Here is a 13,931-nt window from a genome sequence, read left to right on the forward strand (position 1 = left end):
GAGCTTGGATTTTACTCTAAGTTCAGCCACGGGAGGGTTTTAGGCAGGGTAGGGGCATGATGTGATTTACATTTTTAAAATGCCCTCTCTGCCTGCTATGTGGAGACGGATTGCACTGGGTTTAAAAGTAGAAGGAGGGAAACCAGTTAGGAAGGTATCGCAATGGCCTACACATTGGACTGACATGGCAGCAATGACAATAGAGAGAAGTGGATAAATTCTAAATATATTCCAGAGGTAGAAACAATAGGACTTGCTAAGAGAGACGCAACTGATGTCCAGGGGGCTTAAATGATTTGCCTAAAAGGGGAGAAGGAGAAGGGCGCCAACAAATGCTGAGCACTTAGTAGTGCCATGTACTTTCCTCCTAACATGAATCCTAATGATGCTGCAAGAGGAATATTATTTTACCCACATCTTCTATATGAGGACTGTCAGGCTCAGAGAAGTTAAGTAATTAACTCCAAATCAAACAAAGGGTGAGAGAGAAAACTGGGATGCCAACCCATGCCTGTTTGGCTCCATATCTTACAGTCTTCCTCCACTATACAACAGTGTTTTCCAAAGCAATGATAGAGGAGAAACTCTGAGCACAGACTCCTGGGGTAGGGCTCCTTCTACCCTTTTCTTGCAAATTATTGATGCTTTATGACATTGTAAGCAAATACCATCATCAACTGCACATCTTCCCATGTCATTAAATTTAACCAAAACAAGGACGCCTTTCTCTCATTACTCTTCTACCACCTTCCCTTGTTCCTCACAACCCATGAGTCAGGGTCGGCTCAGCTCTATGCACTTTAACTATCAGAGACAGGAGCCCGCCTCCCCTCCTGAGGTGCTGTAGCTGGAAATTGCTTGTGCAACCCGATGACAACTTTTCTATATTTAGCAGCAAAAGTGGTGGCAAGGATCTGTCCAGCTCAATTTTTTTTACAGTTTCAATGTTCGAAGTCTCTCAGACAATCTCCTGAAAGGCACATTGGCCTTGACAGTATCTGAGCGGAAGGAAATTTTCCCCATCTCACAGGGCTGTCCACTGGAAGCCGGGAGGTGGAGATCCACCGTAGAGCAGAGACTTAACATGCCGAACGCTCCTCCCACACCTTGCTCTACACCCCGCGAAACGGGGAGACGCTGGTCCCGTTGAAGCTTCAATGGCTTTTAAGTGTTATTCTAAGAAGGGAAAATAAGCATGAAAGATTCAAGGGGGAAATGGACTATTACTTAACTGTTTATGCCTTTAATTGACGTGTATGGCGCTTGGTTTTTATTTCTTTTCAATGTGGCATGCAAAAAAAAATACAAAAATCTGCTTATGGTTTAAAGAACAAAGATAAACTTGCCTGATTGAAACGGGGGGGGAGGGCGGCGAAAAAATTGCAGCAGGTAGTTCAAGTGCTTACTATGACAAAACCATTGTCACAGAGACTGCCCATCACTTATACTTAAAGTGACTAATTCGAGAAGGAGGCACGGTTTCGCTGTTCTCAAGCCAGACTAACGCAGATATAGTATATTGCCCGTGACTCTGACCCTCATCCCCATTGGTCAGCCAGAGAGAATTATCTACTAATGAAAAGCATAAAAATTAAGAAGAGCTAAGAAAAGGGGAAAGTAGAGACCATTAAAGTAAAATGGGAATCTTTAAGACAGTAAAATAGTGCCAACTGTGTCATAAAAAGGGAAGGTGCAGGGAAAAAAAAATTATTTCCATTGAAAACTTACTTAACAGCCCTCTGCTTTTTAACATGCAAGATGTATCAATCGTTGGTTGTCAAGGGAAAAAAGCCCACTGCAAAAGAATTCCTATTAGCTTTAGAAATAGCAGTTTTAAGGAGTAGTTTTTTCATAACTTCATCCAGTCCCCAACCTCATTTTGGGTTAAATCTTATTCAGAGGAAAAGCACTTGGTTTAGATATGTCCTGTCTCATTTTCACAAGACCTCTTCTAATGAGATGAGTTTTAGTGTTTCTGTGTCTATTAAGGTAAGAGGTGAAGAAATAGAAAATCCACTTTTTGTAACTTTGCACTTCTTGGGACTAATGCTTCCAGTACTGGGTTCTAGATGTTAATTAACAGGCCATTATTAAGAAAAAAAGCTTGTATACAATTTGACAAAAAAAAAAAATACAGTTAAATAAGAACAAGAAAAAATTCACCTATAACCCCATCACCTTAAGCTATCCACTGTTAACAAGCCTTAAAAAGAAAACAAAATTATTTGGCACACACCTTGTAAAACCCCACCAGGGCTGTCATAATTCAGGGGTTCTCTCATTTTTTATTTTGTGACAGTTTCTGGCAATTTTCTACAGATAGATGGGTTGATATCTTTACTCGTGCCCTAGAAGAGAGAGGATCTTTTTAACATTAAATGTCTCACTCTCCTCACTGGAGATTTTCTTTTCTTAAGATGAACCAAAAGGTACCTAATTCTTCTTTATATTACTGTTTCTACAAATGTCAAGAAAGTCCTTTCTGATTTTCTGTGTCATAGCATGAACCCCACCCTTTATAGACACAAGAGCTAACACTGCATCGTTTTCACCTAAGACCTAAAACTTTAAAGGCAAAAATTCTCTTTCTCCAATAATTTTAGACAGCCTTCTGGTATGTCATCTTGGCCACCTTTTAAGTTGAAAGAAATAAGAATAGTTAAAAGAACTTTAGAAAAAAAAAGAAAGAAAAGGACTAGGGATGGAGAAACTACTGATAAATGAATAGGCAAAGAGATCAGTAAAGTGCTGAAAGAAAACCCCAAAACATAATCTCGCATATGTAAAAAGAGTCTTGCATATGTGTCAATAGAATACATATATAAGCTGTGGGGAAAAAGTACTCAGTAAATTGTGCGTGATGATTTTTAGCCTATCAGAGAAAAATAAATTTTTTTCACGCTGTGTAACAAATTAAATCCTAGATAAATTAAGAAATATTTTTGAAAAATTAATTAAATAACGAGAACATATTTCTGCATATTTATCTAGATACAGGCAGATTTTCTGTACTTTACAGTAATAGAAGAAATTACAGAATACAAAGGTCAATACATTGAAATATAGAGAAAAATAAAATTTTTATATGTCAAAAATGATCATAAACAATCAGCAAAAAGGACAAAAAGCAAACTGATAAGATGCATTTTTTCAAATATTAAGGCACAAAATTAATAACCTTAATATATAATGTGTTTAATTAGTCTGTAAACAATTTTCAGCTTTACCAGTAAGCACAAAGTATCAGAGGCCTAACAAGATAGCATGATTTTTAAATGACATTAATCAATTCAGTCAATTTCAGAAAGACATTAATATACTGTTAATATAAATTGATACAGCTTTCTTGGTGATAGGTACTCTTTGATTTGGTAATCCTACTTCCAGTAGATTATTCTAAGGAAATAATTTAAAAAGTAAAGATTAATGCACACAAAAACCATGTTTATTTAATACTATTTATAATGGCTAAAATTCTAAACACTCTGAATGTCCTTTATTAGGAAAATTATTAATAAATTATAATATAGTTATATGATGGCAAATTATACTGCCATTAAAATAATATTTAAAGAATTAATAAACACATGAGAAAATGTTTTTGATTGAACAAAAAGTAGTATGTGAAATTCTGTGCACAGAATGATTTTAGTTGTGAAGATTTTTAAAAGCATAGGAAAAAATAGAAAAAATACTGGCAAGAGCCCTCCCTGGATGTTAGTGGTGGTTGCATTTGGCTAATAAGATAATATGATGTGGTGATATTTTGTATGCTTCTTTTAACTTCTTTCTAACTTTCAAATTTTATACCAGGTATATATGTATTCTTTTTAGAACCTTTTAAAAAATAAGAAAAATCAAACTGCAAAAACAAAAAAGAGCCAATGGTAGGCATCCTTTTCCTTCAGAAATCTATGTCTTGTACTGGTTAGTAGGGATAATCAGATACTTCTAAGCCGAGAGTGGTACTATTACCTACTTTTAGTCAAGTTCACTCCAGAGGGCAGATTCCTAGACGATTTTGGGGGCTGGGGTTCGCTATTAAAAGTAATTGCAAAAACCACAATTACTTTTGCATCAACCTAATACTTTCTCTTCTTCCCCTTTCTCAGGTTTTAGTTTCCTCTTCTCTTTTATTCCTTCCTCCCACATTTGATGCAAGTAAAAGCCAGGGGAATGTAAGCGTCACATCCCTACCTCTTTCTAAGAATAGAAAGATGGGATTGTTTTCACCTGTCTTCCAAGCCTGGGTGGACAGACAGAAGATGAAGAACATGGGTTTCTTGTTCAGGAAAGGGAAGAAGTGGTTTCTGTGGGATATGGGTAAACTTCTTTAGCTCTCATTCTTGTAGAAGTAAGGTTTCTAGATACGCACGGAACATTCTTCCTCAAGGAGTTCATTTGAGAATCAGACAGAGAGACTATTTAACCTGAAGAGAGCTTTTGGCTTTTTAAAACGGTAAGTCTTACAGACTCCATAACCACTACCACTGCTACCACCACAACCACAGAGAGAGCCAGATCTGAAAATACAGGAACTGATCTGAAAATACAGGAACTGAAAATTCAGTCAGTCAAATTTGGAGTTGATTTGGGCAGAGGATAGGAGATGAACAGGTTAAGGATATTTCTCCAGCCAAGACAAGAGTGCAGCATTTTTTTTAGTTGAAATTAAAAACAAAATGCAGAGTGTACTTTGTCCCACTAATTTACCCTAACGATCTTGAGCATGTCTCTGTTTCTAAGGAAATGGAGGGCCCAAGTCTCTGATTCATTTCCGGAATGCCACATAGCACCCTTGGATGAAAGCTCCTCTATCCAAGACGACTTTGGAAACGCCTTTTAAAGTGTTCTTTCCCTTTACATCTTGGAGTTCTATTTTAATGGCAGAAAGTATATTTTAATCAATAGGGGCAAATGCAATTAACATCTGAGTACACAGATTTTGAATATGTCTGGCAAGAAACACCTTAATAAAGATGACAACGTGACAACCTCCTACAGTTTATTACATAATTAATAGTGGCTATTTTTTAAATATCTAGAACCCAGGAATGAGGAAACTCTAGCTTTTAAAATCAAATTATCTTTGCATTCAGTGCTCCCCCCTTTCTCCCTTCTCCACACCAAAAAAATCTAATTTATTCCAAAACACAGAATTCAGCAATATACTACCATCACCCTAAGGTTTAACATTCTTTCTGCCAAGAATAAGTTAAAACAGCACATTATCCTCAAATTTGGAGGTTAGGAAGAGAAATATATGGGAAGATATAACAGCTGTCCTTAAATTGCAATTTGAGGGCCACCGTCATTTGCATTCTGCTTGCCCTGAGGCGGCACATCAATGTGCAGAGTCATGGTGGCGGCAGCCTGGCCTGGGTGACAGAAACCATTAAAGGGAAGCAGAGGGGCAGGCCATGCCCCGTGGGTTTCATTAGCTTACTCCTTGTGTAGGAGGCAAAAGGTATCTGCAGGGCTCTGGGCTTGCTAACCAAACCGTTAATCGCTTAGAAACAGCAAGAAGTTCACTAGTGAGATGTTTATCACATACCTGGAACAAGAGTTGACTTTCTGTGAAACATCATTCTGGAATGAAAGCCGAAATCTCTCTGCTATTCAGTTGAGGCTGAAAAAAAACAATCACGTCAGAATTAGTAAGGCAAAAGACAAAGAGAAAGACATGAAAACAAGCCGGTATTCAATAGGGCTGGGGGGAAAATTACCTGGGCTTCAGTAATTACAGAAGAGTTGAGGTTTTGAGAAGGTAAAATAGTGGGCCAGGCGCGGTGGCTCACGCCTGTAATCCCAGCACTTTGGAACACCAAGGCGGGCGGATCACGAGCTCAAGAGATTGAGACCAGCCTGGCCAACATGGTGAAACCCCGTCTCTACTAAAAATAGAAAAATTAGCCTGGCGTGGTGGCAGGTGCCTGTAGTCCCAGCTACTCAGGAGGCTGAGGCAGGAGAATCGCTTGAACCCGGGAGGGGGGAGGTTGCAGTGAGCCGAGATTGCGCCCCTGCACTCCAGCCTGGCAACAGAGCGAGACTCCGGCTCAAAAAAAAAGAAAAAGAAAAGTGGTAGCACTGCTTCTCTCAGAAAGACAAATGTCTGGAATACCCAAGTGGCACTGAATGTCTCAGGTCACGGAGAGAGGCTGGACAGAGGACTATGGGAAAGTTCAAGTACTTTTAAAGGACATCCCAAAAGTCCAGGTTGAAGTGATTTTTAATGAGAATGGGCATGCTTTGTATCTTTTTTACGTATTCTGAAAGTAATAGACAATTACAATTATTTTAAAACCCCATCATTACAGAAAAACATAATATTAAAAAGACCCCACCCATTCCCTAACCCAGAGATTATCACTGTGAAAAGCTGGGGGTATTCTTCGTGTTTCTAAAGAATATACTAACATATATTTTAGTCTGTATATGTATATTTAATTCTTTGCTTCATCAAGGCTTCAAAAAGGATACTTAGTTTGCAACTTCACAGCCATGTGAAGAAGAAAAGGATTATTTAGGGATCATTGGTACATAATACCTTGCATCTGTCTGCAGCATATGAAATTGAGTTTCAACTCTATTTAAAGAAGAACCCTATTTAAAGGTAAAAATACCTTTATATACATTTCTCAGGTTGGAGGAAGATAAAAGAAACTACATATGAGATTTGGGCTGGGCAGTTTATTTTAATCGTGGTTCCTTTTAATTACTCAGCAATTTCAGGCAGTCATCCACTTTCACACTATAGTTTTCCCTTGTATACAATGGGAAGAGGGATAGAAAATCTGAACTTGGGGACTTGGTCTCTGAGCACTGCTACCAACTACACCTGCCTTTTGGCAAATACCCAACTCTTCTCAGCTGAGGTCACACATTCTGCCAGCTCTCAGGAACCAGGAGGCTTAATTACCTGTATTTTCAAAGACCTCTGAACTCTCTTAGGAAGGGGGCTATTTAAGTTCAGCGTCACATTATCCAGTTCCTGAAGCATTCATTTTATAGAGGTAGGGAGGAAAAGTTCAGAGATTGAGCTGTGCTCCAAAGGAAGTTTGGAAAAACATTTTCTATATAAGTTAAAGAAATGCTTTGTGGTTTGAGAAAAATCACACTATACTTCCACACAAATAACATACATCTCAGAAATAAAATGCTTAAATTAAATATTAATTTAAGATCATCAAAATTCGAACTGGCACATGTTCACCTTCTCCTTCCTTTACTGGAAGGTGCTCTGCGGTTATCTGCTACCAGCACAAACCTGTGTAAAGTGCAGCATTGCTGCTGTCACTTTATAGGTGCTGCTGTGGCATGACCTGGTCTGCATGTTCTCAGATCTCAGAGCCAGCACCAGATTGTGATGAAGTTTCTACAAAAATGAGGGCAATCCATTGTAAAGCTGCCAACTTAATTTAAGAAATAAAGAAGAGTGCGTCCTTCCTACTCTTGGGGTATTGAAATGTTGCTTTCTTTTATGAATTAACGGTAATTGAAGATGGTAGCTGTGGGGTTTTTTTAAACACCCTTTTTTGATCAAATTTAAACTTGGCAACAGTATATTGATCTTCTCACAATTTCCCAATTTCCTTTTTCTTTTTGGATTTTACTGGCCTGCAAAATCCAGTTTCTGGAAAACATCAGTCTATGGCTAATTCTGTCCATATGGTAATAGAGAGAATGCAGATAATCACCATTTTTAGCTCAAAGTAGCAAATCCCTCCCCTCCCAAAACTTGTGCCTCAGCTAATGATAAGTAGGACACCCGATGCGTGTGAGTTGTATTTCTCCCTCCACCCTCTAATAGGAGTCCTAAAATTAAGCCACAGAAGGTCAGAAAAGAATGAAGCAAGGGGAAAAATAATAATAATAAATAAACCAGCTGGTTAATGGACTCAGTGTCGGTGAACAATGAATAAAAGTATGTCCTATCGTTATTTGGAATATACTAAAAAATTATTCATTGTGTATTTGAAATTCAAGTTTAACTGGGAACTCTGCATTTTCTCTGGCCAACCTACACCTAAGTCTATCTGACCCTTTAGAAAATACATAGGTAGTGAGGCCGGGCGCAGTGGCTCATGCCTGTAATCCCAGCACTTTGGGAGGCCAAGGCGGGCAGAGCACAAGGTCAGGAGATCGAGACCATCCCGGCTAACATGGTGAAACCCCATCTCTACTAAAAATAGAAAAACTTAGCCGGGTGTGGTGGCAGGTACCTGTAGTCCCAGCTACTCGGAGAGGCTGAGGCAGGAGAATGGCGTGAACCCAGGAGGCGGAGCTTGCAGTGAGCCGAGATTGCGCCACTGCACTCCAGCCTGGGCGACAGGGCGAGACTCCGTCTCAGAAAAAAAAAAAAAAAAAAGTATACCCACCTTCTATTAAACCCGGAGAAGAGTAAAGCGAGTTAACTTGCCCCCGGTTGGCTTACCTTGTAAAGGAGTTGATAGCCAGTGTTTACAAGCAGGCCCTGACAAATCGCCACAGCGGCCCACCTGTGAGCTGGCTTTTCAGATGCTGCAGAGTAATTCCCTCTAACCCACACTGAAGCTCCAGGATCTGAAAGTTTGTGGGTGAGAAGTGAGGAAAGCCAGGATCCTGTGAGGTTGCCCTTAGCCATACTGGGCATGTGGCCAGCACACATATTCTTTGCTTCTTGTTTTCCCTTCCGATGTTAAAACTAATACAAAGTTAAAAGTTCTACTTTTTTTTTCAGTATTCTACCTGGCAAAGGTAGAATTCCCCCACCTTACTGCAAAACAAAAGTAGTAATAAAACTGTCAAGTAGTGCCAATAACCTCTCTGGTAATATTTGCAGGGAAATTACTTTCCGTCTACAAAGTTGACACCTATTTTCTGTTAGGGAAATGAATTGATATGAGCTGGAGATTGGCAGGGAAGTAGGAGTCTGGGTCAGATACCTGGTGTGCATTTCATTAAAATGCCTAGGAATGTGGATGGTGTTTTTTCTTTTCCTTGACCACCTAATGGTTGTTATAGAAGTAATATGAGGGGGGAAACTGCGAACAGTGCTTACGGTAGCAAAAATCAAAATGTGGAATCAGAGGCAGTTTTAGTGGTCAGTCAGTCACATAGCCCCAGATGGGCTGCTTAGGATTGGGAAAAGAAGCTGGGTTAGAAAGTCTCATGCTGCTGGCCAGGTGCGGTGGCTCACGCCTGTAATCCCACACTTTGGGAGGCCGAGGCGGGTGGATCACCTGAGGTCAGGAGATAGAGACCATCCTGGCCAACATGGTAAGACCCCATCTCTACTAAAAATACAAAAATTAGCTGGGTGTGGTGGTGGGCGCCTGTAATCCCAGCTGCTCGGGAGGCTGAGGCAGGAGAATCGCTTGAACCCAGGAGGCAGAGGAGGTTGCAGTGAGCCGAGATTGTGCCACTGTACTCCAGCTTAGTGACAGAGCAAGACTCCGTCTCAATAAACAAAAAAAAAAAGAAAGTCTCATCCTGGCCCAAGTGCCATCTAGCAGTGTGACTTTGGGCAGTTTGTGTTGTCCTCTGCCCATCAGTTTCCTCCTTTGCAAATGAAGGGCTTGGACAGGCTAACACCTGGGCTCTCTTAGCCCTATATCTCTAAGGAGGTACAGAGGAGAAAGGAGTTCCTGAGCTGTATGTGAGACTCACCCACTTACCTGCTGGGACTTCAAAGGCTATATATTTGAAATAACAAAGACACAGTCCTTGGTTTCTTGGTCCGACCTTCAGAAACACAAGTGCAGCCATTCTTTTTGCCTTCCACTGCCCACCCCCACCTTGTCAGAAGACGGTTGGTTGGACCATGTGCTTGGTCCTCCCAGGAGCCTGGGGAGCTCCATTGCTAATGGTTCCCTTGGACGCTGTACACACAGGTCATTGTTGTCTTTCTTTTTCAAAGCTGTTACTTAGGTTGGATGAAAAATAGCAGAGTTCAGCCATCGTGATTATTTATATGGGCATACAAAGACAAGACACTCCACTCTTTTTGTTACTAAATCGTACTCTGGAGTCTCAGAGTTTCTTTGCCGTATGCTTTCCGAGGCTTTTCCCACTGCGCTAGTTCTAGACAGAATCTGTGTAAAAGACTGCCCTTTTGGTCAGCAGTTCACAATGAACTTGGATGGGAAAATATATACTTTCCAAATCAGGGAATGTATATCCTGATTCTGTCCTTTGCATCAGTGTAGAACTCATGGTGGAAAAGATCGAAGATTTCTATGGGGTTCTTTCCATCCTGAGCCCTGAAGCTCGTTATCTCATTTTTCTAGGTTTCCTCATGTGATGGCTGTCCTATTTTTTATAACCCAGTAGCCAAATCATAGGTCTTCCATTTTATCTTTGTCATTCAGAAGTATTCACCAGAGATCCCTTTTTCTTCTTGGGCTTGTGACAACGCCATGGAAGTTAAGCTGAGTTCCACCCTTGCCTGCCAACAGCTTTTGTGTTACTTTCATTCATGGAATACATTCTCAGTGTTGACTTATGTAGACACTCCTATAGCCCTTGACCCTCCCTTGACCTCAGTTATTCCTACTCACCCCATCTTTGTCCTGTGAATGCTGGCTGGCCTTTCCAAGACGGAAAATCACTGGATGACCCGTACATCTGTGCAGCCCACACCTAGTACATTGCTGGCCTTTGCCCAAATTATGCCACCCCATTTGGTATGACCTGACACCATTGTGATCAGTCTGATGACCTGGCAGCATCCCATCTGCCTACCCAGTTCACTCTTGCTCCATTTCAGTGCCTCTTACAGCAACTCCTCACGTATCTTCTTGTCACTGTCTCATGCCTTCTCAGTCTCAGCCAACATCAGCCCATTCATTGATTCAGCAAGATAATTTGAGAACCACTATGTGCTCTGCCAGAGTGAATAACAAAATGCAGTACTTGCCCTCAAGGAGCTTAGACTCTAATGAGAAAGACGGACAATAAAGAATAAACAGTCAGCCAGGAGCAGTGGCTCACACCTGTAATTCCAGCACTTTGGGAGGCCGAGGTAGGCAGATCATGAGGTCAAGAGATGGAGATCATTCTGGCCAACATGGCAAAACCCCGTACCTACTAAAAATACAAAAATTAGCTGGGCATGATGGTGCATGCCTGTAGTCCCAGCTACTCGGGAGGCTGAGGCAGGAGAATCGCTTGAACCCGGGAGGCGGAGGTTGCAGTGAGCCGGGATCACAGCACTGCACTCCAGCCTGGCAACAGAGCAAGACTCTGTTTCAAAAAAAAAAAAAAAAAGAATAAACAGTCGATCCTTATAAACATTGAGAAAGCTATGAAGAAAACAATCGGGGTGCTGTGAGACAGAGTGACAGGTCGAGCCTATCTTGGATAGTGTAGGTCTGCAGAGGTCACATTTAAGCCAAGGCCTCAAGAATAAGAAGCCTGCCAGCCATGAGAGAAGAGGGGTAGAAATACCTCTGGGCTTCAGGCTCAGCATGTGAGCAGACCCTAGCTCAGGGAAAAGCTCCTTGTGCTTGAGAACTAAAAAGGGCCTCTCTAAACCCACCCCCTTTCCAGACACCTCTTTCACACAGATGCTGACTTCACCTGCTCATTCTGATTAATTCATCTCCTGAGCTGCAATAGGTCATTCTCTGGGTTCTCCTTACTTGACATTTGGGTGCATACTGTCTTTTATTATTCAGCTGTGTGGAAGATCTTTACAGGACTTGAGTTCCTTTCTTCACCTCTCCAAGGGCATCAGTCAGGCTTCTATTTATATAGAAGATGCTGAAGAAATATTGAATTCTATTCAGTCCACTAAACATTAATTAAATGCCTGGTCTGTGCTTGGTGGTACATGCTGGGTATTTAATTCAGTGCTGGTGTTTAAAAATAACCAAGCCTGGCAAGATGACAAGACCCTGTCTGTGTTTTAAAAATGTAAAAATTAGCTGGGTGCAGTAAACATACCTGTGGTCCTAGCTACTTCAGAGGCTGAGGCAGGAGGATCCCTTGAGCCCAGGAAGTTTGAGGCAGCAGCGATTTATGACGGTGCCACAGCACTGCAGCCTGGGTGACAAGGCAAGACCCCATCTCCAAAAGAATAAATAAATAAAATAAACAAACCCCAGTCTAACCATGAGAAAAACATCACACAAACCCAGATATTCTACAACACTGCTGACCAGTACTCCTCAAAACTGGCAAGATCATCAAAAACAAGGAAAGTTCGAGAAACTGTCACAGACCAGAGGAGGCAAAGGAGACATGACAGCTAAACATAATGTGAGATCGGATGGGATCCTGCAACAGGAAGAGGACACCAGGTAAAAACTAGTGAAATCAACTGCGAAATAAACAGTAACATACCAATGTTGATTCCTTAGTTGTAACAAACATACCATAGTAAAGCAATATGTTAACCAGATAATAAAGTATACAGGAACTGTCTGTACTATTTTTACAACTTTCTGTAACTCTAAAACTATCCTAAAATAGTTTATTTAAATCAAGAAATAAATAAATAATTAAGACATGTTCCCTGCTCTCTGTAAGCTTATACTCCAGGAGAGGAAACACACATCTAAACAAATATTTGCAACTCAGTATGATAAGGGTAACAATAGAAATGTATGCCAAGTACAAAAGTAGTCCATATGAAGGCATGATTATCTCAAATTTAGAGAAGAAACCACTGAGGAGGGCAATGCCTGGAGCTGGGTTTTGAGGGATTAATAAGAGTTTGAAGAATGTGAAAGACACTTGGAAAAGGTTAATTTGAGCCTAGGAAAGGGCATTTGACAAAGCATGGAATTTTTTCAAACTATTTGGTATTGAAAGAAGAGAAGAAAGAAAAGAAAAGAGAGGAGCCCAGCTTTGGAATTTAGTCAACAATTATGGGAGAATTGTAAGTAGCCTCATTCTTTGTGGCTGGGATTCCACTGCCCATGGCAGCAGATTCACAGGGCCTCTGAGCATTATCCCCCAGACTCCTCCCCATCATGCTGCACCCAGCTGTTGGAGCCATCTGTTTGATCACCTTGGACTCCATAGTACACTGGGGCAAGGCACAGCCCCAGTTTCTGGAGGCAGATGGATAACCAGGAAAAGGCATGAATGAGGGGACCCCAGGAGACAGTGACTTAGAGACTGAGGCAACAGTGCCGTGGTCAGTCACGGGTCATTGTCTTTGAACTGGACAGGCCAGAATGTCTGCCACACCCACACCTGCAGGTGAAGGAGCCAGAAGGTAAGAGCCACTGAGAGCAAGTTCTTTGCTCTGCTGATCACTGTGTACCCTCCCCCCACCACCCACAACCCAATGTCTGGCTTAAAGTCAGTTCTCCAAGAATATCTGACGAGTGAAGGAAAAGACGAAGCCCATGAGGACTGTTACCCTTCAGCCACAGAGGAATGAATCAAAATGGGAACCCGAGGTGGGATGCCCAAGCCAAAGGTCAGGAGGTGACCAGTGAAGTGGCTGGCCTCCAGCAGAAGGATGATCTCTCCTGTCCTCTCTTGGGGAAATCTGAACAGGAGGAGGCAGGTAGGCAGCAGCTGAAGCACAGAGATTTTAGGTGGAGAAGGTCATGAATCCCTCTGTAGAAGCTGCTGTTATAAGGAAGCAAAGTCTATGAATGAGCCCAATGGTGGTGAGTGAGTCAGTCAGTCAGTATCCGAACTGAGAGGCGAACATCCAGGGAAAGGCAGTAACCTTAAGACAGAGAAACTGTTCTGCCCACGAGAGGGACAGCAAGAGAGCAGCAGATTTTCCTGATCCTGTTCCTGTGGGGCTCACCCACTCTATGGTGACAGTGACCTCTACAAGCCTAAATGTCCTATAAAGTGGGGGTAATTACAGCGACAGCCTCATGGGTTTATGATGGGGTTGAAAGGAGATAATCCACGCAAAGCACTGAGCACCATGCTGGGCAGCTAAGTAGTTCATCAATGATATTTTTGAGGCTGTTGTTTTA

At 41.5% G+C, this 13,931-nt stretch overlaps 1 protein-coding gene across 1 annotated transcript in view; it reads left to right on the forward strand.

Moving 5' to 3' along the window:
• RORA (RAR related orphan receptor A) overlaps window positions 1-13,931 on the forward strand; it is a 729,290-nt gene that overhangs the window by 587,496 nt on the left and 127,863 nt on the right. The window lies entirely within an intron of this gene.

This window comes from Hylobates moloch, unplaced genomic scaffold, assembly GCF_009828535.3.
Source record: "Hylobates moloch isolate HMO894 unplaced genomic scaffold, HMol_V3 SCAFFOLD_14, whole genome shotgun sequence".
Taxonomy (NCBI): Eukaryota; Metazoa; Chordata; class Mammalia; order Primates; family Hylobatidae; genus Hylobates; species Hylobates moloch.